The sequence below is a fragment of the Mesoplodon mirus genome, assembly GCF_964341445.2.
Source record: "Mesoplodon mirus genome assembly, contig: HAP1_SCAFFOLD_29, whole genome shotgun sequence".
In the NCBI taxonomy this organism is placed as follows: domain Eukaryota; kingdom Metazoa; phylum Chordata; class Mammalia; order Artiodactyla; family Ziphiidae; genus Mesoplodon; species Mesoplodon mirus.
This window is the reverse complement of record NW_028295817.1, coordinates 3,608,159-3,634,284: the sequence shown is the minus strand read 5'-3', so window position 1 is coordinate 3,634,284 and position 26,126 is coordinate 3,608,159.

The window sequence follows — 26,126 nt, the reverse complement described above, 5'->3', positions numbered from 1 at the left end:
GACCCTGTCATCACAATGCTCCCTGCCCTTCACAAGAGAATTCACCACACCCTTGTCATCAAAATGCCCCATGACCTTTGTCATCACAAAACTCCATGACCCTTGGCATCACAATTCTCCATGCCATTGTCATCAAAATGCTCCAAAAACCTCTCATCACATCGTTCCAAGCCCTTGTCATCACAGGATCCATGATGCTTTTCATCACAATGCTTGATGCCATTCTTCTCACAATGCTCCATGCGCTTGTCATTACAATCCTCCATGAACCATGTATCACAGTGTTCCGTGCCGTTGTTATCTCAATGCTCCTTGCCCCCTCTCATCACAATAATCCATGAAACATCTCAGACCAATGTTCCATGCCCTTTTCATCACAATGATCCAAGACTCCTCTAATCATAATTCTCCATGCCCATTTTCATCTCAATGCACCATGAACGCTGTCATCACAATGCACCAATGCACATCATCATAATGCTTCATGCTATTGTCATCACAATGAAATCTGAATGCTCTATGACCTCTGTCATCACAATGCTCCAAATCCTTGTGATCACAATATTCCATAACACTTATCATCACAGCTCCCCATAACGCTCGTCATCACAATTATCCATGGTCTTCTGATCACAATGCTCCATGACATTTGTCATCACAATGCTCAATACCCTTGTCATCACAATGGTCCCTGACACTTGTCATCAGTATGCTCCTTGAACCCTGTCATGACAAGGCTCCATGCCTTTTTCATCACAATGTTACATGCCCTTTCCCTCACAGTGCTCCAAGACCCCTGTAATCACAATGTTCCATGCCCTTGTCATCACAAAGCTCCATGATGCATGTCATCAGAACGCTCCATGACATTCTCATCCCAATGTTCAATGCCCTTGTCATCACAATGCTCCAAGACCCCTGTAATCACAATGCTCCATGACCCTTTTCATCAGAATGCTCCATGAGACTTGTCATCACATGGCTCCATGGTCTTCTCATCACAGTGCTCCAGTACCTTTTCATCACAATGCTCCTTGACCCCTGTCATCACAATACTCCATGAATATTTTCAGCCCAATGCTCCATGAGGTTCTCATCACAATGCTCCATGACCTCTGTCATCACAATGCTCCATGACCACTGTCATCACAATGCTCCATGAACCCTGACAACACAATGATCCGGGACTCTTGTCATCAAAATGCTCCATGCCCTTGTCATCACAATGCTCCATGAACCCTTTAATCACAATGATTCATGACGCTTGTCATCACAGTGCTCCATGAACCTTGTCATCACAATGCCTTTGTCAGCAAAATGATACATAATCTTGTCATCACAATGCTCCATGTGCTTGTCATCACAATCCTCCATGACCCTTGGGATCATATTGCTTTATGCCCTTGTCATCTCTATCTTGCCTTTCTGGTTTTTACAGATTTTCGGATGCCCTTTTTGACCGGTGGGAAGCGACAATTCTTTGTAGTGTGGATTTGCATTGTGCGCTTGCTTGATTGGCCAAAAAGGGCCTCTGCCTTTTCTCCTGAATATATTCAGGAGAAAATCATACGCTGTTTTTGGCCAAGTGCATCATTCTCGAAGTTGTGATGCCTTTCCTGTGCTTTAAAGGCGATTCCAATTTACCTCTTGAAATATGTTTTGTGCAATTCTGCCTCATTTTCAAGTCTGCTTTGTTGCCTGCCCTCAACAGATTTTTGGAAGAGAGTAGTCCTTTGTAACTCTGTAGGTTTTTGATTTGCTTTGCCCCTGAGCTCCAATTTTCAAATCCCATTATTGGGAGCTGACCGCAAATCCACAATTTTGCTTCAGGACCTATACTGGTTCCAGGGGTGGCTATACTGGTTCCCTGTGGGTGGCTGAGGCTTTGGTTAATTCTTCTTCCTGACGGGAATTTAGAGTGACATGTGTCCGTCCAAATGCCTACATCTACTCTCTGATTGGTTCTCCCTCTTCCCTTTCATCCTCTGCACAATTAGCAAACTGTGCGAACCAGGAGGTTATAGGGGATGACTCTCCTAAGATGGGAGATTGATAGTAAAGTAGTTGGAATGCCAAACTGTAGCACAAGGAGAGGAAAAAGTAGGAGACTTTCAGAAACCTTTCGCCATCACAGGGTGTCCATTCTCTAGGTTTCCCATACATGTTATAACTGTAGTGATATTCCCTTCTACCTGGAAATTTGGGAGCCATGGAATGGTGGCATGCATTACTACTTTAAAGGGTCTGCATTTTCTCTCCCAATCTCACCAGTCCTCTCAGTCCCAAGTGTCCAGCCTTATGTCTCATCCAGCTGTCTTTGCAGATAGGGTCATTCTAGGTTTCATCAGAACCCCTGAAGGAATTGTGTAAGAATTTCGCTGTTTTTTTGTTTTGTTTTTGAAATTCATTTTTATAATGGGGTTGAGCTGATTTTCCCTGACGTGTTTATGCTGGTCTAGACACACTTGATTCCCTTACAGAGGCATATCAATACATAGGTTTTAAGATTCTTACTAATCAGATATATTCCTCTGTGGGGAATAGGGGTTTTGAGTCCTATTCACTGAGGAAGGTGTAGGTCTTGTCTATTCTGTATTTGGTTTATGGAATTGTACCTGTGCTAATATCAAACTCTGGTTTTATGCATCACCCCACCTCTCCTTCCCCCTTAAGCAGGCATAAGAGTGTTTTCTAAATGTGAGACTCTCTTCTCTTTCCTAATTCAGTTCATGTGTTGTGATGTTGACATTCCCTCTGTAAGTGATATCTTATGATAAGATTCTTTTTCTGTGTGACTAATTTCCCTTAGAATCATCATACCTAAATCCTCTCATTATGCTGCTACTGGCCTTATGACACTGATTTCACGTCTGAGTGATATTCCGTTGTACAAAATTACCACAAGTTCTTTATGCATTTCTCTTTTTCCTGGGATACTTTAGGTGTACCGAAGTTGAGTTTCTTGTATGCAGAGCAGCCCTAAACTTTGGGGTGCCTGTGTCTTGTTGATATTTAGTCTTCCCAAGTTATATGTCCATGAGTTGAAGTCCCCTTTGCTCGGGGGCTTTGTATTTTAGATGTTTTAGGAAACAGCATACACTTCTTCAGAGTAGCTCTTGGATATTTATACCCCACCCATCATCGTGACTAGGCTCCCTGTTCTCCATGGCCTCTCCTGCATTTTTGATTTGTACACATTTTTTGGATGGACTTTCTGAGCAGTGGAAATTGAGACTTCTTTATTGTGCGGATTTGCATTTCCCCCTTGCTTGGTTGGCCAAAACTCTGTATGTGTTTTTTTCCTGAAGATATTCACGAAAAAAACGCATACACACTTTTGCCCAACTGCATCATTTTAGAAATTCTGCTGCTTTTCATATGCTTTAAATGTGAGTACAATCTACCTTTTGTAAAATGTTTCCTGCAATTCTGCCTCTCATTCAGAACCTCTTCATTGCCTTACCTGAATATATTTTTGGACATTGGTTATCATTTATATCTTTGCAGGTCTTTGAATTGTCTGCTCCTGAGCTCCATTTTGCAACTCGCTATTTTTGTGAGCTGACCCCCAAACCATTGGATTGATTCCGGCCCTATTCTGGTTCTGGGGAGGCAGGCTGAGCCTTTGGTTAATTCTTCTTCCTAATGGGAAATTAGAGTGACATGTGCCTGTCAAAACTCCTACAGTAAATCTCTCATTGGTTCCTCCTCTTCCCATTTATCCTCTGCAAAATTTGCAAACTGTGTGAAACAGGAGGTTAAAGGTGCTGATTCTCCAAGTGGGGAGATTGTTAGTAATGTGGCTGGAATGGCGAACCCCAGCACCAGGAGATCAAAAATGAGGTGCATTTTAGACACCTCTCCTGAGCACACGGTGTACATTCATCTCGGTTTCCCAGGCATGTTTTCACTGTCAGAAGATTCCCTTGAAAGTGCAGATTTCGGACCCATGGAATGGGTACCAGGCAGTATTACTTTAAAAGGTCTGCATTTCCTCACCCAGCCTCTCTAACATCTCTTAGCGTGCATAGCTTCCAGCCTTATATATCATCCTGCTGTGGGTCTACATGTGTTCAATCCATGTTACATCATAGCCCTTCAACAAAAGTTGTAAGAATTTTTGTCTGTCTCACTGTTTTTATAAATATTTTTAAATTTATTTTTATATTGGTTACAGCTGATTTTCAAAGCTCTGTTTTTTGCTGCTGTACATCCACTTGATTCATGTACTGTGAGACAACAATAAATTCTTTCTCAGATGCTTACGAGTCATATGTATTATTTTCCAGTGACTTGAGTGGACTGAGTGCCGTTCTTTGAGGTACCGTGTAGGCCTTGCCAGTTATTCAATTCGGTACTTGGAATGGTATCTTTGCTAATTTCAACCTCCTGGATAATACCTCACCATTCCCCACCTTTCCCATTTAGCAGCCTTATGTCTATTTTCTACATATGTGACTATGTTTCTGTTTTGTAGTTTATTTCATGTGTAGCCATTTTTGATTCCACCTTTAAGTGACATCTTATGATATGTGTCTTTTTCTTTCTGACATGTGCCACTTAGAATGATCGTATGTAACTCCTCCAGAGTTGTTCCAACTGGCCTTATTTCATTGATTTCTGGATGAGTAATATTCCACTCTACATAAGCACCCCATCTCTTTTATCCATTTTATCTTTCCAGGGACATTTAGGTTATATCCAAGTGGAGGCCCTTTTTAACAGAGAGGTGGTAAACGTTGGGGTGCCTGTTTTCTGTCATTTTTTGTTTTTCCCAAGGTATACGCCCATGAGTGCAAGTGCCCTATGCTCTGTAGCTCAGTTTTCAGATGTTTTAGCAAACCCAATACACTTCTCCAGAGTGGCCGTTGGCAAATTACATTTCCACTATCAGCCTCACAGGGCTCCCTTTTCTCCTCGCCCTGTCCTGCATTTCTGGTGTTTACACTTTATGTGGATGGCCCTTCTGACTGATGTGAAGTGATACATTTTGTAGTATTGATTTCCAGTGCCCACCTGTTTGGTTGGATAAAAAGTGTGAATGGCCTTTACTTGAATATATTCAGAAAAAAATGCATATGCCCTTTTGAGCCAAGTGCATCATTGGCGATGTTCAGCCCCTTTTCTTGTGCTTTAATGGGGAGTCCTTTCTACCTCTTCAAATCTGTTTCCTGCCACTCCCCCTTGCTTACAAGTCCTTTTCTGTGACTTACCTCAAGACATTTTTCAACAATAGATATTTTCAACTCTGCAGTTTCATGAATTTTAGTGCCCCTGAGTTCCATTTTTCAACTTGTGTTTTTGGAAACTGGACACAAAACAGCGGGATTTCCTCTAGCCCTATTCTCTTTCCGTGGGCAATTATAGCCTTTGATGAATTTGTCTTCCGGATTGGAAATTAGAGTGGCATGTGCCTGTCCGAACACCTAAGACTTGTCTCTAAATTTTTCTCATCCTTCCGCTTCATCCTCTGGACAAATTCCAAACTGTGTGCAACAGGATGTTGACGGTGCTGATATCCCCAAGTGAGGAGATTGTTAGGAAAGATGCTGGAGGGGTGAAGCCGAGCACCAGGCGATGAGGAGATGAGGTGCCTTTTCCAAACTCTTTCCGATCAAACGGTATACCATCCTCTAGGTGTGACAGGCATGTTTTAGCTGTAGGAAGGGTCCCGTGCATGGAAGGAGAACACCAGGGATTTTTCCAAATCAGTGCCTCCCCGAACCCCAAACTGGGGAATTTTTAAGCTACGGCTACACGTATGTCCATTAAGGGCCTTGGGAAACAGGCAGAGCCCAACTTTAGATGATTGAAATCTTCAGGTTCAGAAGCGCTCACCATCGGCCTTGCTTAGGTTACATTTTATCTGTCATTGATAGATGATGTCAATAAAAAATATCGATTCTTTTTCAGATTATTTCCCCTTATAGGTTATTGCAAAATATTCAGTGTAGTTCCCTGTGCTATACAGTAATTCCTTGTTGATGATCTATTTTATACATAGCAGTGTGTATGTGTTAATCCCAAACTGTTCATTTATCCCTTTTCCTACCTTTCCCCTTTGGTAATAATACATTATAAGATTTTATACTTCTCAGAAATGGGGGAGCTGAAATAGAGGTATCCTTTTCAATGGAAAAGTATTCAAAACAAGATTGAAGCTTCAGCCAAGAGTATTCGATGTACAACCATGGAAATAAATCACTTCATTTCTCTAATGTTGACCTGACAATTAAGACAGACGTCTTCACTGAACTTGCTTATAGTAAAGTGATGGAAATATCAAATGTAAGTCTTAGAAAAATCTTATTTTACCCGAGCATTATACACTGCTCTATGTTAACTACAGTTTGGCTCACACATCTGTTCATTGAAGTTACAATGTTCTCAATTTCTGTTACTGATCCTCCGGAGTGGACCCCAACAGAAGTCCCCGTGCCCAGTGTCATTGGAGCCAACAGATCAAGACTGAGTTTGGTTCAGAAGCAAAGGAAACATTATTTTGAAAACCGAATGGAGAGGTGAGAGTGTGCACTCCCCCATGGGCTGTGGGCTGCGATGCTGAGTAGGGATCCCGGCAGCATCAGTGGGAGTTAGGGGATGGAGGTCTCGAGGGCTGGGTTGGCTGCAACTCAGGCTCTATGCCGTGCAGTCTGCATGGGACTCCGCTAGCTGAGGTGTCTACCCAGCCATTCTGCACTAGGAAGTCGGGTCTGAAGTGCCGGGTGTGGGACCTCCGCATGCGGAACCCTAGGAGCATGTGAAATTAGACAAAGCACAAAGGAAAAACAGGTTAGACTTTATTTTATTGCCCAGATTCTCTTTTTATCTCCCAGGAATTTTTAGTGAACGTTGCCAGAGACGAACACCTCCTCTGCTTTTTGTTCCGTTCCTCATTCTTGGGGTGTTGAGGGTGAAGACCCCTCTTTTGTAACTGCTTCATGCTGTGGTGGGAGCCCTGATACGTGGGGGAAGGGGCAAAACGTCTGCCCACCAGCCTCCAGGTGAGGTTGATTGTCCCAAAGCCTCCTGCATCACTTCTCGTCCGCCTGAGCACCAGCATTGGAAGTGTTATAGATTCTAATGACTTTTAAGGGCCCAGGAAAGAGATGCACAGAGATGCTGTGGTGGCAGGTTTCACCCCACCCCACATTTGTTCGGTGACATTAGGCTGACTTTTTTGCCAGCCTAGATGCTCTGACCAGTACTCTGTGCTTTCTTTAATTAGGTCCCTGAATTAATGTACAAACAGCACCATGTGTCAGAGCCCTGACCGTGCAACTCCCAGACAGTCCAGGGTCAGTGGTGATCCAGGACCATGACGTCCACTGAGTCAACGGCCTTTAGAAGTAGCCAGCAGTCCAGCCGGTCATATTGGCCACCATCACCGCGGTGTCTGTAGGGTTTTCTATGGTGAAAGTGTGATATACGTTTCCCCCGCCAAGCTTATTAGCTCCCCTCTGGGTGCAGTAAGTCCTGCAAGCAGTAGTCTGCTCTTTAGGGGCACAGTCTTGTTGTTTTCTGAGAGAAACTCCAGGTCAAGTGATGGTCACACGAGTCATCTTGGGGGCCGTTGCCCCCATTTGTCTCTCTGGAGGTAGGAGTTTGAGGGCCTCCTCACTCGAGGTCAGTGTGTCCACAGAGCGACCCCTGCAACTTCAGGACATGATGGGAGGTTAGGATCACCACGTGGGGTCCTTTTCCCTTAGGAGGGAGCTGGCCTTGTGGGCTGCTGATTTCCAGCTTTTTAGATACCCCAGTATCCTGGCCTGATGAGTCGGTGGGCAAAGCCCTTGGTGACCATAGTTTATCATACCTGAAGGGCATTCTTGTGTTGCTCCATTTCAAGTGGTCCCAGGTTTTGCACTAAGGCTCCAAGGGCGATTAACCTTTGACTGGGTATATAAAGGTCAAAGGGTTTAGTTAAATTAGCGAGTTCCTGGGCAAGGATCTGAATTGATTGCTCTTTCCATTCTTGAAAGGCTGCTTCTGGATTCTATTCAAAAAGATCATCATCTTTCCGTGTCAGTGTTTCATGTAGAGGCCCAGCTATTAGACTGTAGTTAGGGATCCAGATGCAGAAAACCTTGGCCTCCCCAGGAACCCCTAAGCTGTCTTCTAGTTTTAGAAGAGGTAAGGCTGCAAATGGCTTCTTCCCTATCCTGGGATGCGTTTCTCCAAATATCTGTGAGGATGAAGCCCAGGCATGTCACATGAGCCTGGGATATTTGAGCCTTTTTCTTGGACACCTTCTATCCTTTCTTGGCTAGGTAGTTCAGAGGCGTCTTTAGTAGGCCTGGCGATCAGAATGTCATCTGCACATTGAAGGAGGGTTCCCTTTTACAGAGGTAGAACGTTTAGGTCTTTAGAGGACATTTCTCCGATGATGGTGTGTGGATTTTTGTACCATTGGGGCAGGATGGCCCAGCATTATTGGTTTTGTTGCATGTTGTGTCCTGCCACTCACAAGCCAAAAATTCTTGTGACTCTGAGATGAATGGAATACAGAAGAAGGCATCATTGAAGTGTAATACAGAATGCCATGGCCTGGTGGATGGTAGAATTTCCAGCAGGGTGTAGGAAATAGGAGCTACTGGATGTATATCCTCGGTGGCTTCACTGACTGTCCTGATATCCTTTACCAGGTCTCCAGCAGCCCACGGGGCTCTCGTGTTCAAGTCCCTCCCAGGGTATGGAGCACACCTCTGCAGCTACCCAGCAGCCCATGGGGCTCTCATAGTCTGGCCCTTCCCAGGGTATGGAACTCCCCTGGGCATGTACCCCAGCAGGGCTGGACACACAGGAACTGTGCACATAGCCCAACTTGCAGAGAACCCCCAGCTCACCTGTCGCTGACAGCTGACACAGAACACCTCCGAGCAGGACTTGAACTAACAAACAGCAGCTCTGACAGGTCTGTGACCCTGGCCATCACTCCGTGCAGCCTCTCTCTGCCTGGTCTTCCAGACACTTCCACTGCAGCCAGGGCACCAGGCTTCTGTCTCCACCCACCATCACTCCTCTCCCTGACTCCTGGGTTCCTCTCATTAGGGTAGGGTCTTCTTGAAGTTGTTTTCCACTCATGGACCAGATAAAATGATAAGAAAACAAGCCGCAGCTGCAGCCCCTTGTCTATCCTGACTCTCAAGAGCCCACACCTGTTCCTTGGGATTGACCCGTTTAGCAAGGTTCATATTCTGCAACTGTGAGCCCCAGAGGGGTGAGGATTGGCTGATTAGGGCAGCCTGACACTGCCTGCCAGCCCCCACCCACAGGTGTGCCTGGGTTGAGGTCAATATAAACACCTCTCCAGTCAGCAAGAGCCCCTGTAGCTGTGCCTGACGCCATATTCTCTGCCCCGTCAGCAGTGTCGGGGCTGCGGTGGTGGGAGTGAGTGAGGGGCCGTGGCTTTGTGGGTGGCCCAGTGTAAGTGGGGCTCTGCTGGACTCTCTGCAGGAGTTGCCAGGCTGCCACCTGCTAAAGAAGAGGATGTGTCACCCATACCTGCTACTGGAATTTCTCCCCAGGCAGAGGTGAGGAAGTAAAAAAGCACTGGGGGCCGTGGCAGGAGGGGTATCTCAGGCAGGGAAATGGAAAGATTCCAGAAGAGCATCTGGGGCCAGGACCATCCTGGTTGGCCTACAGGCAACAAGTCGGCCTGCGTGCTCTCGCTAGTGTGGCTCCACAGCCCTTCCTCTAGGCTTGCAAGTGCTTGTACATATTCAGGTGTTTTACCTGGAAAGGGTGGGAAGAGTTCAGCTGCAGCAGGACTGGGGCTCAGCTCACATTTACGCACAGACGCCTTGACACAGTCCCCCAGCTTTGCAATGAGGATGCTCCTTGTGGGGGGGAGCGCTGCTGAGTGCATGGGAGATGATTTCCCACCTCTGACCAACTTAAGAATTTTTTACCAGTGGAGCAAGTGCCCTGATACGATTTTCCTCTGTATAACTGGTGAGTTCTGTTTTTTTTATTTTTTTCTTTTTTTCTTTTTGGTTCAAGTTAGATTTTATTTATTCATCTTTTTTTTTTAACTTGGAGATATAAACATGGAAATAATGCATTAATATAAAGATATCTATGTGAAGGGAAAAACATTTTTTCTGTTTTATTTTATTAAATGTTATTTATTTATTTTTATTTTTTTTAAATTTATTTCTTTTATACAGCAGGTTTTTATTGGATATGTATTTTATACATATAAGTGTGCACATGTGAATCCCAGTCTCCCAATTCATCCCACCACCACCCTCACATGGCGTTCCCTCCTTGGTGTCCATATGTTTGTTCTCTACATCTGTCTCTATCTCTGCCCTGCAAACTGGTTCATCTGTACCATTTTTCTAGGTTCCACATATATGCATTAATATACAATATTTGTTTTTTCTCTACATCTGTCTCTATCTCTGCCCTGCAAACTGGTTCATCTGTACCATTTTTCTAGGTTCCACATATATGCATTAATATACAATATTTGTTTTTCTCTTTCTGACTTACTTCACTCTGTATGACAGTCTCTAGATCCATCAAGGTCTCTACAAATGAACCAATTTCATTCCTATGTATGGCTGAGTAATATTCCGTTGTATATATGTACCACATCTTTATCCATTCGTCTGTCTGTGGGCACTTAGATTGCTTTCATTACCTGTCTATTGTAAATAGTGCTGCAGTGAACATTGTGGTGAATGTGTCTTTTTGATTTATGGTTTTCTCTGGGTATATGCCCAGTAGTGGGATTGCTGGATTATATGGTAATTCTATTTTTAGATTTTTAAGGAATCTCCATACTGTTCTTCATAGAGACTGCATCGATTTACATTCCCAACAATAGTGGAATAAGGTTCCATTTCTCCACACCCTCTCCAGCATTTGCTGTTTGTAGATTTTCTGATGATGCCCATTCTAACAGGTGTGACGTGATGCCTCATTGTAGTTTCGATTTCCATTTCTCTAATAATTAGTGATGTTCAGCAGATTTTCATGTGCGTACTGGCCATCTCTATGTCTTCTTGGAAGAAATGTCTATTTAGATCTTCCATTTTTGTATTGGGTTGTTTGTTTTATTAATATTGAGCTGCATGAGCTGTTTATATATATTGGAGATTAATCATTTGTCCATTGATTCGTTTGCAAATATTTTCTGCCATTCTTAGGTTGTCTTTTCGTCTTGTTTGTAGTTTCCTTTGCTTTGCAAAAGCTTTTACGTTTCATTAGTCCCATCTGTTTAGTTTTCTTTTTTATTTCATTACTATAGGAGGTGGATCAAAAAAGATCTTGCTGTGATTTACGTCAGAGTATCCTTCGTAAGTTTTGCTCTCAGAGTTTTATACTGTCTGGTCTTACATTAAGGTCTCTAATCCATTTTGAATATATTTTTATGTATGGTGTTGGGGAGTGTTCTAATTTCATTCTTTTACATGTGGCTGTCCATATTTCCCAGCACCAATGATTGAAGAGACTGTCTTATCTCCATTGTATAGTCTTGCCTCCTTTCTCATAGATTAGTTGACCATAGGTGTGTAGGTTTATCCTTGGGCTTTATTTATTTTTTTTTCTTTTACACGTTTATTGGAGTATAATTGCTTTACAATGGAGTGTTCGTTTCTGCTGTATAACAAAGTGAATCAGCTATACATATACAAATATCACCAGATCCCCTCCCTCTTGCATCTCCCTCCCACACTCCATATCCCACCCCTTTATGTGGTCACAAAGCACCGAGCTGATCTCCCTCTTCTATGTGGCTGATTCTCAGTAGCTATCAGTGTTACATTTGGTAATGTATTTATGTCCATGCCACTCTCTCACTTCGTCCCAGCTTACCCATCCCCCTTCCGGTGTCCACAAGTCCTTTCTCTATGTCTGTGTCCTTACTCCTGTCCTGCCACTAGGTTCTTCAAAATCTTTTTTTTTTCTTCATTAGATTCCATATATCTCTGTTAACATACAGTATTTGTTTTTCCCTTTCTGACTTACTTCACTGTGTAGGACAGATTCTAAGTCCATCCACCTCAGTACAAATAACTCAGTTTTGCTTCCTTTTATGGCTGAGTAATATTCCATTGTATATATGTGCCAGATCTTCTTTATCCATTCATCTGTCGATGGACACTTAGGTTGCTTCCATGTCCTGGCTAATGCAAATAGAGCTGCAATGAACATTTTTGTACATAACTCTTTTTGAATTATGGTTTTCACAAGGCAAATGCCCAGTAGTTGGATTGTTGTGTCATATGGTACTTCTATTGTTAGTTATTTAAAGGAACCTCCATACTGTTCTCCCTAGTGCTCATATCAATTTACATTCCCACCCAGAGTGCAAATGTGTTCCCTTTTCTCCAATAAAGGCCTCTCCAGCATTTATTGTTTTCTAGATTTTTTTGATGATTGCCACTCTGATTGCTGTGAGGTGATACCTCAGGGTAGTTTTGATTTGCATTACTCTAATGATTAGTGATGTTCAGCATCCTTTCATGTGTTTCTTGGTAATCTGTATATCTTCTTTGGAGAAATGTCTATTAGGTCTTCTGCCCGTTTTTGGATTGGGTTGTTTGTTTTTGTGATATTGAGCTACATGCGGTGCTTGTAAAGTTTGGAGATTAATCCTTTGTCAATTGCTTCATTTGAAAATATTTTCTCCCATTCTGAGGGTTGTTTCTGCATCTTGTTTAGGTTTTCCTGTACTGTGTAAAAGCTTTTAAGTTTCATTAGGTCCCATTTGTTGATTTCTGTTTTTATTTCCATTTCTCTAGGAGGTGGGTCCAAAAGGATCTTGCTGTGATTTATGTCATAGAGTGTTCTGCCTATGGTTTCCTCTAAGTGTTTTATAGTGTCTGGTCTTATATTTAGATCTCTAATCAATTTAGAGTCTATTTTTGTGTATGGTGTTATGGAGTGTTCTAATTTCATTCTTTTATGTGTAGGGGTCCAGTTTTCCCAGCACCAATTACTGAAGAGACTGTCTTTTCTCCATTGTATATCCTTAGCTCCTTTGTCATAGATGAGATAGCCATAGGTATGTAGGTTTATCTCTGGGCTTTCTGTCCTGTTCCATTGATCTGTGTTTATGCCAATCTACATACACTTGATTCCATTATGGAGACATATAAATACATAGGTTTCAAGGTTATTACCAGTCAGATATATTCCTCTTCAGTGAATAGGGTGTTTTGTGTCCAGTTCATTGATAAAGGAGTAGGTCGTGTCTTTTACATATTTGGTATATGAAATGGAATCTGTGCTAATTTCAAACTCTGCTTTTACACATCACCCCACGTCACCTTTCCCCTTAAGGAGGCATAAGTGTGTTTTCTAAATGTGTAACTCTGTTCTCTTTTGAAATTCAGTTCATGTGTAGCCATGTTTACATTTCCTTTATAAGTGATATATTACAATAAGTTTCTTTTTCTTTGTGGCTCATTTCACTTAGCATCATCGTACCTAAAGCCACTCATTATGCTGCTATTGGCCTTATGACATTGATTTTATGTCTGAGTGACATTCCATTGTATATAAGTACCACAACATCTATATCCATTTTTTTTTCTTTTCCTGGGATATATAAAGTGTACCGAAGTCGAGGTTCTTGTAAACAGAGCAGCCCTAAAGTTTGGGCTGGCTGTGTGTTGTGGATTTTTAGTTTTCCCAAAATACACGCCCATGAGTGGAAGTGTGCTATGCTCTGTAGCTCTGTTTTAGAAAACAACATACAGTTCTCCAGAGAGGCTGTTGGCAATTTACATCCTGCCCATCGTCGTAACCAGGCTCCCTTTTCTCCATGGCCTGTCCTGCATTTGTGGTTTTTACACTATTTGTGGATGGCCCTTTTGACTGGAGGTAAGGGACACTTCTATGTAGTGTGGATTTGCAATGCCTGATGGCTTGCTTGGCCAAAAAGGGCATATGCATATTTTCCCGAATATATTCAAGAAAATACACATAATCCCTTTTCAGCCAAGGGCAAAACTGTCGAAATTCTGTCGCTTTTCAGGTGCTTTAAAGACAACTCAAATCTACCTCTTGAAATCTCTTTCCTTCAATTCTGCCTTGCATTCAAATCCTCTTCACTGCCTTTCCTCAATATATTTCTGGATGATAGTTGTCCTTTATAACTCTGCAAGTTTGTGAATTGCAGTGCCCCTGATTTCCATTTTTCAACTCGCCTATTTGTGAGCTGGCTGCAATACCGCAGGATGGCTTTAGGCACCAGTCTGGTTCCGGGGTTCAGGCTGAGCCTTTGGTTAATTCTTCTTCCTGATGGGAAACTAGAGTGACATGTGCCCATCCAAACACCTACAGCTAATCTCTCATTTATTTCCCTTCTTCCTGTTCATCCTCTGCACAATTTGCAAACTGTGCATAACGGGAGGGTAAAGGCGCTGACACTCCAAGTGGGGAGATTTTGAGTAATGCAGATGGAATGGCGAAGCCGAGCACGACAAAAGGAAAAATGAGGTACCTTTTAGAAAACTTTCCCAATTACACAGTGTACCATCCACTGGGTTTCCCATGCATGTTTTAACTGGAGGAAGATTCCCTTAAACCTGGAGAGTTGGGACCACTAGAATGGGTAGCACACAGTATTGCTCTAAGTGGTGTTCTTTTGTTCACACAACCTCAGCAATCTTGTCAGCCCCAAGAGTCCAGTCTTATGTCTCATCCAGCTGTGGGTGTAAAGGTGGTCAATCTAGCTTGCATCACAGGCCCTGAACGTAATTTTTAAGACTTTCTCTCTGTTTTTGCATTTTGCTTTTGAAATTTATTTTTATAAGTGGGTTTAACTGAATTTCAGTGCTGTGTTCATGCCGTTATACACACACATGATTCCATTATGGAGACATGAGAATACATATGTTTTAAAATACTTAGAGTCAGACGTATTCCTCTGCAATGAATAGGGGGTGTTGAGTCCAGTTCATTGTGCCGGGAGTAGGTGTTGTCTATTACATACATGGTTTATATAACGGTATCTGTGCTAATTTAAAATTGTGGTTTTATGCATCACCCCACTTCGGCTTTCCCATTAAGCAGGCAGAAGATGTTTTCTAAATGTGTGACACTGTTGTGTTTGTAATTCAGTTCATGTGTAGTCATGTGTACATTCCCGCTATGAGTGATAATTTATGATAAGATTAGTTACTCTGTAATCTTTCCTAACTCAGTTCATGTGTAGCCATGTTTACAGTGACTTCATAAGTGATATCTTATGATAAGTTTCTTTTTCTGCGTGACTTATTTCACTTAGAATCATCGTAACTGAATCCACTCTTTTTGCTGCTACTGGCCTTATGACATTGATTTCATGGCTGAGCGATATTCCATCGTACATAAGTACCACAATATCTTGAACCATTTTTGTCTTTCCTGGGATACTTAAGGTGTACCCAAGTTGAGGTTCTTGTAAGCAGTGCAGCGCTAAATTTTAGGGTGGCTCTGTCTTATTGATTTTCAGTTTTCCCAAGGTATATTCCCTAGACTGGAAGTGCCCTTGGCTGTGTAGCTCTGTTGTTTACTTATTTTAGGGAACACAATGCAACCCTCCAGAGAGGCAGTTGGCAACTTACATCCCGCCCATCAGCATAACAAGGCTGCCTGATCTCCATGGCCTGTCTTGCCTTTCTGGTTTTTAAACATTTTGCGGATGTCCCTTTTGACCGGTGCGAAGGGATACTTCTTTGTAGTGCAGATTTGCATTGCTGCTTGCTTGCTTGGCCAAAATGGGCGTATGCATTTTCTCCTGAATATATTCAGGAGAAAAAGCATACGCCCTTTATGGCCAAGTACATCATTTTCAAAGTTGTGCCCCTCTTCTTGTGCTTGAAAGGTGATTCCAACGTACCTCTTGAAATCTGTTTCCTGCTATTCTGCCTCGTTTTAAAGTCCGCCTCTCGGCCTTCCCTCAAAAGATTTTTGGAAGATAGTTGTCCTCTATTACTCTGCCAGTTTGTAAATTGCTGTGCCCCTGAGCTCCATTTTTCAACTCGTTTTTTTGAGCTGACCACAAATCCAAAATTATGTTTCAAAAACTATACTGGTTCCCGGCGGATGGCTGAGACATTGGTTAATTCTACTTCCTGCTGGGCAATTAAAGTGACATGTACCTGTCCAAATGCCTAACATCTACTCTCTCATTGGTTCTCCCTCTTCCCTTTAAGCCCCTGCCAAATTGGCAACCTGTGCGAACAAGGAGGTTAAAGGTGCTGTCTCTCCAAGTTGGAAAATTGATAGTAAAGCAGTTGGAAAGTCATACTGGTGCACAAGGAGAGGGACTATTCTTTGAGTTTTAGAAACCTTTCGTATTCACAGTGTGTCAATTCTCTAGGTTTCCCGTACATGATATAGCTGTAGTAATATTCCCTTCAACCTGGAGACATGGGACCCATGGAATGGGTGCCATGCATTATTGCTTTAAAGGGTCTGCATTTGCTCTCCGAATCTCACCAATCTTCTCAGTCTCATGTGTCCAGCCTTATGCCACATCTAGCTGTCGTTTTATGTACGGTCATTCCAGGTTTCATCAGAGACCCTGAAGGAATTGTAAAGAATTTCCCTGTTTTTTTTGTTTTGTTTTTGAAATTCATTTTTATAGTGGGTTTGAGCTGATTCTCGCTGCCATGCTTATGTAAGTCTAGATACACTTGATACCCTTACGGAGACATATCAATACATAGGTTTTAAGATTCTTACTCGTCAGATACATTCCTCTGTGGGAAATATGGGGTTTTGAATCCCTTTCACTGAGGAAGGTGTAGGTCTTGTCTATTCCATAGTTGGTTTTTGGAACAGTATCTGTGCTTATATCAAACTCTGGTTTTATGCATCACCCCACCTCTCCTTCACCGTTAAGAAAGCATAAGTGTGTTTACTAAATGTGAGACTCTGTTCTCTTTCCTAACTCAGTTCATGTGTAGCCATGTTTACAGGATCTTCATAAGTGATATCTTATGATACGTTTCTTTTTCTGTGTGACTTATTTCACTTAGAATCATCGTACCTGAATCCACGCATTTTGCTGCTACTGGTTTTACAACATGGATTTCATGGCTGAGGGATATTCCATCGTATGTAAGTACCACAATTTTTTGAACCATTTTTATATTTCCTGGTATATTTACGGTGTACCCAAGTTGTGGTTCTTGTAAGCAGTGCAGCCCTAAATTTTGGGGTGGCTCTGTCTTATTGATTTTCATTTTTCCAAAGGTATATTCCCAAGACTGGAAGTGCCCTTGGCTCTGTAGCTCTGTTGTTTACTTGTTTTAGGGAACACAATGCACTCCTTCAGAGAGGCAGTTGGCAATTTACATCCCGCCCATCAGCATAACAAGGCTCCCAGTTCTCCAGGGCCTGTCTTGCCTTTCTGGTTTACACCCATTTTGTGGATGTCCCTTTTGACTGGTGGGAAGTGATAATTCTTTGTAGTGCAGATATTCAATGCCCGCTTGCTTGCTTGGCAAAAAAGGGAGTATGCGTTTTCTCGTGAAAATATTAAGGATGAAACACATACGCCCTTTTTGGCCACGTGCATCATTGTCGAAGTTGTGCCCCTTTCCTGTGCTTTAAAGGCGATTCCAACATACCTCTTGAAATCTGTTTCCTGCTATTCTGCCTGGCTTTCAATTCCGCCTCATTGCCTTCCCTCAACAGATTTTTGGATGATAGTTGTCCTTTATTACTCTGCCTGTTTGTGAATTGCTCTGCCCCATAGCTCCATTTTTTAACTCGTTTTTTTGTGAGCTGAACGCAAGTCCAATATTTTGGTTCAGGAACAATACTGGTTCCCGGTGGGTGGCTGAAACTTTGGTTAATTCTTCTTCCTCCCGGGAAATAAGAGTGACATGTGCCCGTGCAAATGCCTAACAGCTACTCTCTCATTGGTTCTCCCTCTTCCCTTTCATCCTCTGCCATATTCGCAACCTGTGCGAACCAGGAGGTTAAAGGGGCTGTCTCTGCAAGTTGGGAGATTGATAGTAAAGCAGTTGGAACATCAAACCGGAGCACCAGGAGAGGGACTATTCGTTGAATTTTAGAGACCATTCGTATTCACAGTGTGTCCATTCTCTAGGTTTCCCGTACATGTTATAGCTGTAGTAATATTCCCTTCAACCTGGAGAGTAGGGACCCATGGAATGGGTGCCATGCATTATTGCTTTAAGGGGTCTGGATTTGCTCACCCAATCTCACTAATCCGCTCAGTACCATGTGTCCATCCTTATGCCACATCCAGCTGTCATTGTAGATAGGGTCATTCCAGGTTTCATCAGAGACCCTGAAGAAATTGTAAAGAATTTCCCGGGTTTTTTGTTTTGTGTTTCAAATTCCTCTTTATACTGTGTTTGAGCTGATTATCACTGCCATGTTTATGCCAGTCTAGACACACTTGATTCCCTTATGGAGACATATAAACACATAGGTTATAAGATTCTTAGTAGTCAGATATATTGCTATGCGGGAAATATGGGGTTTTGAGTCCCTTTCACTGAGGAACGTGTAGGTCTTGTCTATTCCATAGTTGGTTTTTGGAACGGTACCTGTGCTTATATCAAACTCTGGTTTTATGTATCCCCCCACCTCTCCTTCCCCCTTAAGCAGGCATAAGAGTGTTTTCTAAATGTGAGTCTCTGTTCTCTTTCCTAACTCAGTTCATGTGTAGCCATGTTTACAGGATCTTCATAAGTGATATCTTATGATAATTTCTTTTTCTGTGTGACATATTTCACTTAGAATCATCATACATGAATCCACTCATTTTGCTGCTACTGGTCTTATGACATTGATTTCATGGCTGAGGGATATTCCATCGTACGTAAGTACCACAAATTTTGAACCATTTTTATCTTTCCTGGGATATTTAAGTTGTACCCAAGTTGAAGATCTTGTAAACAGTGCAGCCCTAAATTTAGGAGTGGCTCTGCCTTATTGATTTTCAGTTTTCCAAAGGTATATTCCCTAGACTGGAAGTGCCCTTGGCTCTGTAGCTCTGTTGTTTACTTGTTTTAGGGAACACAATGCACTCCTCCAGAGAGGCAGTTGACAATTCACATACAGCCCGTCAGCATAACATGGCTCCCTGCTCTCCAGGGCCTGTCTTGCCTTTTTGGTTTTTACCCATGTTGTGGATGTCCCTTTTGACCGGTGGGAAGTGATACTCCTTTGTTGTGCAGATTTACATTGCCTGCTTGCTTGCTTGGCCAAAAAGTGTGTATGCATTTTCTCCTGAATATATTCAGGAGAAAACGCATACACCCTTTTTGGCCAAGTGCATCATTGTCGAAATTGTGCCCCTCTTCCTGTGCTTTAAAGGTGATTCCAAACAACCTCGTGAAATATGTTTCCTGCTATTCTGCTTCCCTTTCAAGTTCGCCTCCTTGCCTTCCATCAACAGATTTTTGGACGATAGTTTCCCTTTATTACTCTGCCAGTTTGTGAATTGCTGTGCCCCTGAGCTCCATTTTTTAACTCGTTTTTTCTGAGCTGAACCCAAGTCCAATATTTTGGTTCAGGACCTACACTGGTTTTCGGTGGGTGGCTGAGACTTTGGTCAATTCTTCTTCCTCCCGGGAAATAAGAGTGACATATGCCCGTCCAACTACCGAACACCTACTCTCTCATTGGTTCTCTCTCTTCCCATTCATCCTCTGCGAAATTGGCAACCTGTGCGAAACAGGAGGTTAAAGGTGCTGTCTCTCCAGGTTGAGAGATTGATAGAAAAGCAGTTGGAAAGTCAAACTGGAACGCCAGGAGAGGGACTATTCGTTGAGTTTTAGAGACCTTTCGTATTCACAGTGTGTCCATTCTCTAGGTTTCCCGTACATGTTAAAGCTGTAGTAATATTCCCTTCAACCTGGAGAGTTGGGACCCATGGAATGGGTGCCATGAATTATTGCTTTAAATGGTCTGCATTTGCTCACCCAAACTCAACAATCCTCTCAGTCCCATGTGTCCTGCCTTATGCCACATCCAGCTGTCTTTGTAGATAGGGTCATTCAAGGTTTCATCAGAGACCCTGAAGGAATTGTAAAGAATTTCCCTGTTTTTTTGTTTTGTTTTTGAAATTCCTTTTTATAGTGTGTTTGAGCTGATTCTCGCTGCCATATTTATGCCAGTCTAGACAAACTTGATACCCTTACGGAGACATATCAATACATAGGTTTTAAGATGCTTACTTGTCAGATATATTCCTCTGTGGGAAATATGGCGTTTTGAGCCCCTTTCACTGAGGAAGGTGTAGGTCTTGTCTATTCCATAGTTGGTTTTTGGAAAGGTACCTGTGCTTATATCAAACTCTGGTTTTTTGCATCACCCCACCTCTCCTTCCCCCTTAAGCAGGCATAAGAGTGTTTTCTAAATGTGAGACTCTGTTCTCTTTCCGAACTCCGTTCATGTGTAGCCATGTTTACAGGATCTTCATAAGTGATATCTTATGATACGTTTCTTTTTCTGTGTGACTTATTTCACTTAGAATCATCGTACGTGAATCCACTCATCTTGCTGCTACTGGTCTTATGACATTGATTTCATGGCTGAGGGATATTCCATCATACGTAAGTACTACAATTTTTTTAACAATTTTTACCTTTTTTGGGATACTTAAGTTGTACCCAAGTTGAGGTTCTTGTAAGCAGTGCAGCCCTAAATTTTGGGGTGCCTCTCTCTTATTGATTTTCAGTTTTCCCAAGGTATATTCCCTACACTGGAAGTGTCCTTGGCTCTGTAGCTCTGTTGTTTACTTGTTTTGGGAACACAATGCACTCCTCCAGAGAGGCATTTGGCAATATACATCCCGCCCATCAGCATAATAAGGCTCCCTGTTCTCCAGGGCCTGTCTTGAATTTCTGGTTTTTACCCTTTATGTGGATGTCCCTTAGGACCGGTGGGAAGTGATACTTCTTTGTACTGGACATTTGCATTGCCCGCTTGCTTGCTTGACCAATATGGGCGTATGTGTTTTCTCCTGAATATACTCAGGAGAAAATGCATACGCCCTCTTTGGCCAAGTGCATCATTGTCGAATTTGTGCCCTTCTTCCTGTGCTTTAAAGGCGATTCCAACATACCTCTTGAAATCTGTTTCCTGCTATTCTGCCTCACATTCAAATCCGCCTCGTTGCATTCCCTCAACAGATTTTTGGATGATAGTTGTCCTTTATTACTCTGCCAGTTTGTGAATTGCTCTGCCTTATAGCTCCATTTTTTAACTCGTTTTTTGTGAGCTGAAAGCAAGTCCCATATTTTGGTTCAGGACCTATATTAGTTCCAGGTGGGTGGCTGAGACTTTGGTTAATTCTTCTTCCTCCCGGGAAATAAGAGTGACATATGCCCATGCAGATGCCTAACAGCTACTCTCTCTTTGGTTCTCCCTCTTCCCTTTCATCCTTTGCCAATTTGGCAACCTGTGTGAAACTGCAGGTTAAAGGTGCTGTCTCTCCAAGTTGGGAGATTGATAGTAAAGCAGTTGGAAAGTCAAACTGGAGAACCAGGAGAGCGATTATTCGTTGAGTTTTAGAAAGCTTTCGTATTCACAGTGTGTCCATTCTCTAGGTTTCCCATACCTGTTATAGCTGTAGTAATATTCCCTTCAACCTGGAGAGTTGGGACCCATGGAATGGGTGACATGCATTATCGCTTTACAGGGTCTGCATTTGCTCACCCAATCTCACCAATCCTCTCAGTCCCATGTGTCCAGCCTTATGCCACCTCCAGCTGTCGTTGTAGATAGGGTCATACCAAGGTTCATCAGAGAGCCTGAAGGAATTGCAAAAAATTTCCCTGTTTTTATGTTTCGTTTTTGAAATTCCGTTTTATAGTGGGTTTGATGTGATTCTCGCTGCCATCTTTATGCCAGTCTAGACACACTTGATTCCCTTACGGAGACATATCAATACATAGGTTTTAAGATTCTTACTTGTCAGATATATTCCTCTGCGGGAAATATGAGGTTTTGAGTCCCTTTCACTGAGGAAGGTATAGGTAGGTCTTGTCTCTTCCATAGTTGGTTTTTGGAAAGGTACCTGTGCTTATATCAAACTCTGGTTTTATGCATCACCCCACCTCTCCTTCCCCCTTAAGCAGGCATAAGAGTGTTTTCTAAATGTGAGACTCTGTTCTCTTTCCTAACTCAGTTCATGTGTAGCCATGTTTACAGGATCTTCATAATTGATATCTTATGAAAATTTTCTTTTTCTGTTTGACTTATTTCACTTAGAATTATCGTACCTGAATCCACTCATTTTGCTGCTACTGGCCTTATGACATTGATTTCATGGCTGAGGGATATTCCGTCATACATAAGTACCACAATTTCTTGAACCATTTTTGTCTTTCCTCGGATATTTAAGGTGTACCCAAGTTGAGGTTTTTGTAAGCAGTGCAGCCCTGAATTTTGGTGTGGATCTGTCTTATTAATTTTCAGTTTTCCCAAGCTATATTACCTAGAATGGAAGTCCCATTGGCTCTGTAGCTCTGTTGTTCACTTGTTTTAGGGAACACATTGCACTCCTCCAGAGAGGCAGTTGGCAATTTACATCCCGCCCATCAGCATAACAAGGCTCCCTGTTCCCCAGGGCCTGTCTTGCCTGTCTGTTTTTTACACATTTTGCGGATGTCCCTTTTGGCTGGTGGGAAGTGACACTTCATTTTAGTGCAGATTTGCATTGCCCGCTTGCTTGCTTTGCTGAAAAAGGCATATGCGTTTTCTCCTGAATATATTCACGTGAAAACCCATATGCCCTTTATGGCCATTTCCATTATTTTCGAAGTTGTGATGCTTTTCCTGTGTTTAAAGGCGATTCCAATGTACCTCTTGAAATCTGTTTCATGCCATTCTGCCTCATTTTCACTTCCGCCTCGTGGCTTTCCCTCAACAGATTTTTGGAAGAGAATAGTCCTTTATAACTCTGCAGGTTAGTGAATTGCTGTGGCCCTGAGCTCCATTTTATAACTGGTGTTTTTGTGAGCTGACCGCAAATCCACAGTTTTGCTTCTGGACCTTTACTGGTTCTGGGGGGGGCAGGCTGAGTCTTTGGTTAATTCCTCTTCGTGATGGGTAATTAGAGTGAAATGTGGCCGTCCAAATGCCTACAGCTACTCTCTCATTGGTTCTCTCTCTTCCCTTATATCCTCTGCACAATTTGCCAACTGTGCGAACCAGGAGGTTATAGGGGCTGACTCTCCAAGTTGGGAGATTCATAGTAAAGCAGTTGGAATGTCAAACTGGAGCACAAGGAGAGAAAAAAAAGTAGTAGAGTTTTAGAAACCTTTCACCATCAGATGGTTTCCATTCTCTAGGTTCCCATACATGTTATAACTGTAGTGATATTCCCTTCTACTTGGAGAGTTGGGAACCATGGAAAGCGTGGCAGGCATAATTGCTTTAAAGGGTCTGCATTTTTTCACCCAATCTCACCAATCCTCTCAGTCCCAAGTGACCAGCCTTATGCCACATCCAGCTGTCATTGTAGATAGGGTCATTCCAGGTTTCATCAGAACCCCTGAAGGTATTGTGTAAGAATTTTACTATTTTTATGTTTTGTTTTGAAATTCATTTTTATAGTGGGTTTGAGCTGATTCTCACTGCCATGTTTATGTCATTCTAGACACACTTGGTTCCCTTACGGAGACATATCAATACATAGGTATTAAAATTCTTACTAGTCAGATATATTTCTCTGCGGGGAATAAGGATGTTGAGTTCCGTTTACTGAGGAAGTAGTAGGGCTTGTCTCTTCTCTTTTTGGATTATGGAACGGTACCTGTGCTAATATCAAACTTTTGTTTTGTGCATCTCCCCACCTGTCTTTCCCCTTAAGCAAGCATTAGAGTGTTTTCTAAATCTGAGACTCTGTTCTCTTCCCTAATTCAGTTCATATGTAGCCATGTTTACATTCCCTTCATAAGTGATATCTTATGTCAGAATGCACCATGGACTTGTCATAATAATGCTCCATGACCCCTGTCATCACAGTGCTCCATGCCCTGGTTATCACAAAGCTCCATGTCCCTTGTCATCAGAATTCTCCACGTCCTTGTCATCACAATGCTACATGACACTTCTCATCAAAATATTACATGCTCTTGTCATCACAATTCTCCATGCATTTGAAATTGCAATGCTCCATGCACTTGTCATCACAATGCTGCATGCACTTGTCATCACAATGCTCCATGCCCCTTCTCATTATAGTGCTCCATGATGCTCGACACCAGAATTACCCAAGGTCTTCTCATCACAGTGCTCCACGGTTTTGCCATCACCATGCTCCATGCCTAGTAATCACAAAGCTAAATGTCCCTTGTCCTCACAATTCTCCACGTCCTTGTCATTACAATGCTCCTGGCACTTCACATCAAAATGTTATATGCTCTTGTCATCACAATACTCCATGCACTTGTCATCGCAAAGCTCCATGACCCCTGTCATAGGAAGCTCCATGCACTGTTCATCACAATGTTTCACGACCTGGACATTAAAATTATCAATGGCCCTTGACCTCACAATGCCCCATGCCGTTTTCATCACAATGCTCCATGCCATTGTCATCACAATGGGCCATTACATATGTAATCACAAAGTTCTCTGACACCTATATTCACAATAATGCATGACCTGGTCATCACAATGTTCCATGCCCTTGTCATCACAATGCGACATTCCAACAGTCATCACAATACTCCATGAAACATATTAGAGCAATGATACATGCACTTTTCATCACAATGCTCCATGCCCTTTTTATCACAATGCTCCATGACCCCTGTCATCTCAATGCTCCGTGACTCCAGTCATCACAATGCTCCATGACATTTGTCATCACAGTGGTCCATGCCCTCATCATCAACAGTCTCTGTGAAAATTTTAACCACAAAGCTCCATGAACATTTCATCACAATGCTATTTGACCCATGTCATCACAATTCTCTATGCTTTTCTCAGCAAAATTCTCCATGTCCTTCTCATCACAATGCTCCATGACCCCTGTCATCACAAGGCTCCGTGACTCTACTCATCACAATTCTTCATAACATTTGTCATCACAATGGTCGATGCCCACGTCATCGCAAGGCTCTGTTACCTTTGTAACCACAATGCTCCATGAACTTTTCATCACAATGCTCCGTGACACTTGTCATCACAGTGCTCCATGCCTTTGTCAGAAAAATGCTCCATGACCCTTGTCATCACAATGTGCCAACCGCTTCTCATCCCAATGGTCCAAAAATTGGTCATGACAATGCTCCATAAACCTTGTAATCACAATGCTCCATGCCCTTCTCATCACAATGCTCCATGCCCTTGGCATCACAATGCACCATGTGCACTCTCATCACAATAGTCTATGAAACATATTAGACAAATGCTCCATGTCCCATTCATCACAGTACTCCATGCCCTTGTCATCACAATGCTCCATGACACATGTCATCACAATGCTCCTTGACTCCAGTCATCACAATGCTTCATAACGTTTGTCATCACAATGGTACATGCTCGCGTCATCACAAGGCTCTGTGACCTTTGTAACCACAGTGCTCCTTGAACATTTCATCACAATGCTCCGTGACCCTTGTCATCACAATGCTCCATGCCTTTGTCAGAACAATGCTCAATGAAACTTGTCATCACACTGCACTGTGCCACGCGCTTTTCATTACAACGGTCCACAACCTTGTCATCGCTATGCTCCATAAATCTTGTAATCACAATGCTCCATGCACTTCTCATCAAAATGCTCTCTCACCAGAGATATCACAGTGTTCCATCACTAGTCATCACAATACTCCCTCACCCCTGTAGTCACAATGTTCCATGACACCTGATATCACAATGTTCTATAACCCCTGTCATCAAAATGCTCCATGACCCTTTTCATCCCAAAGCTCCATGACCCCTGGCATCACAATGTTCTATAACCCCTGTCATCAAAATGTTCCATGACAATTTTCATCAAATTGCTGCATGACCCTGTCATCAAACTGCTCCCTGCCCTTCTCATCACAATGCACCACACCCTTCTCATCAAAATGCTCCATGACCTTTGTCATCACAAAGCTCAGTGACCCTTGGCATCACAATGCTCCATGTTATTGTCATCACAATGCTCCATGAACACTCTCATCACATTGCTCCAT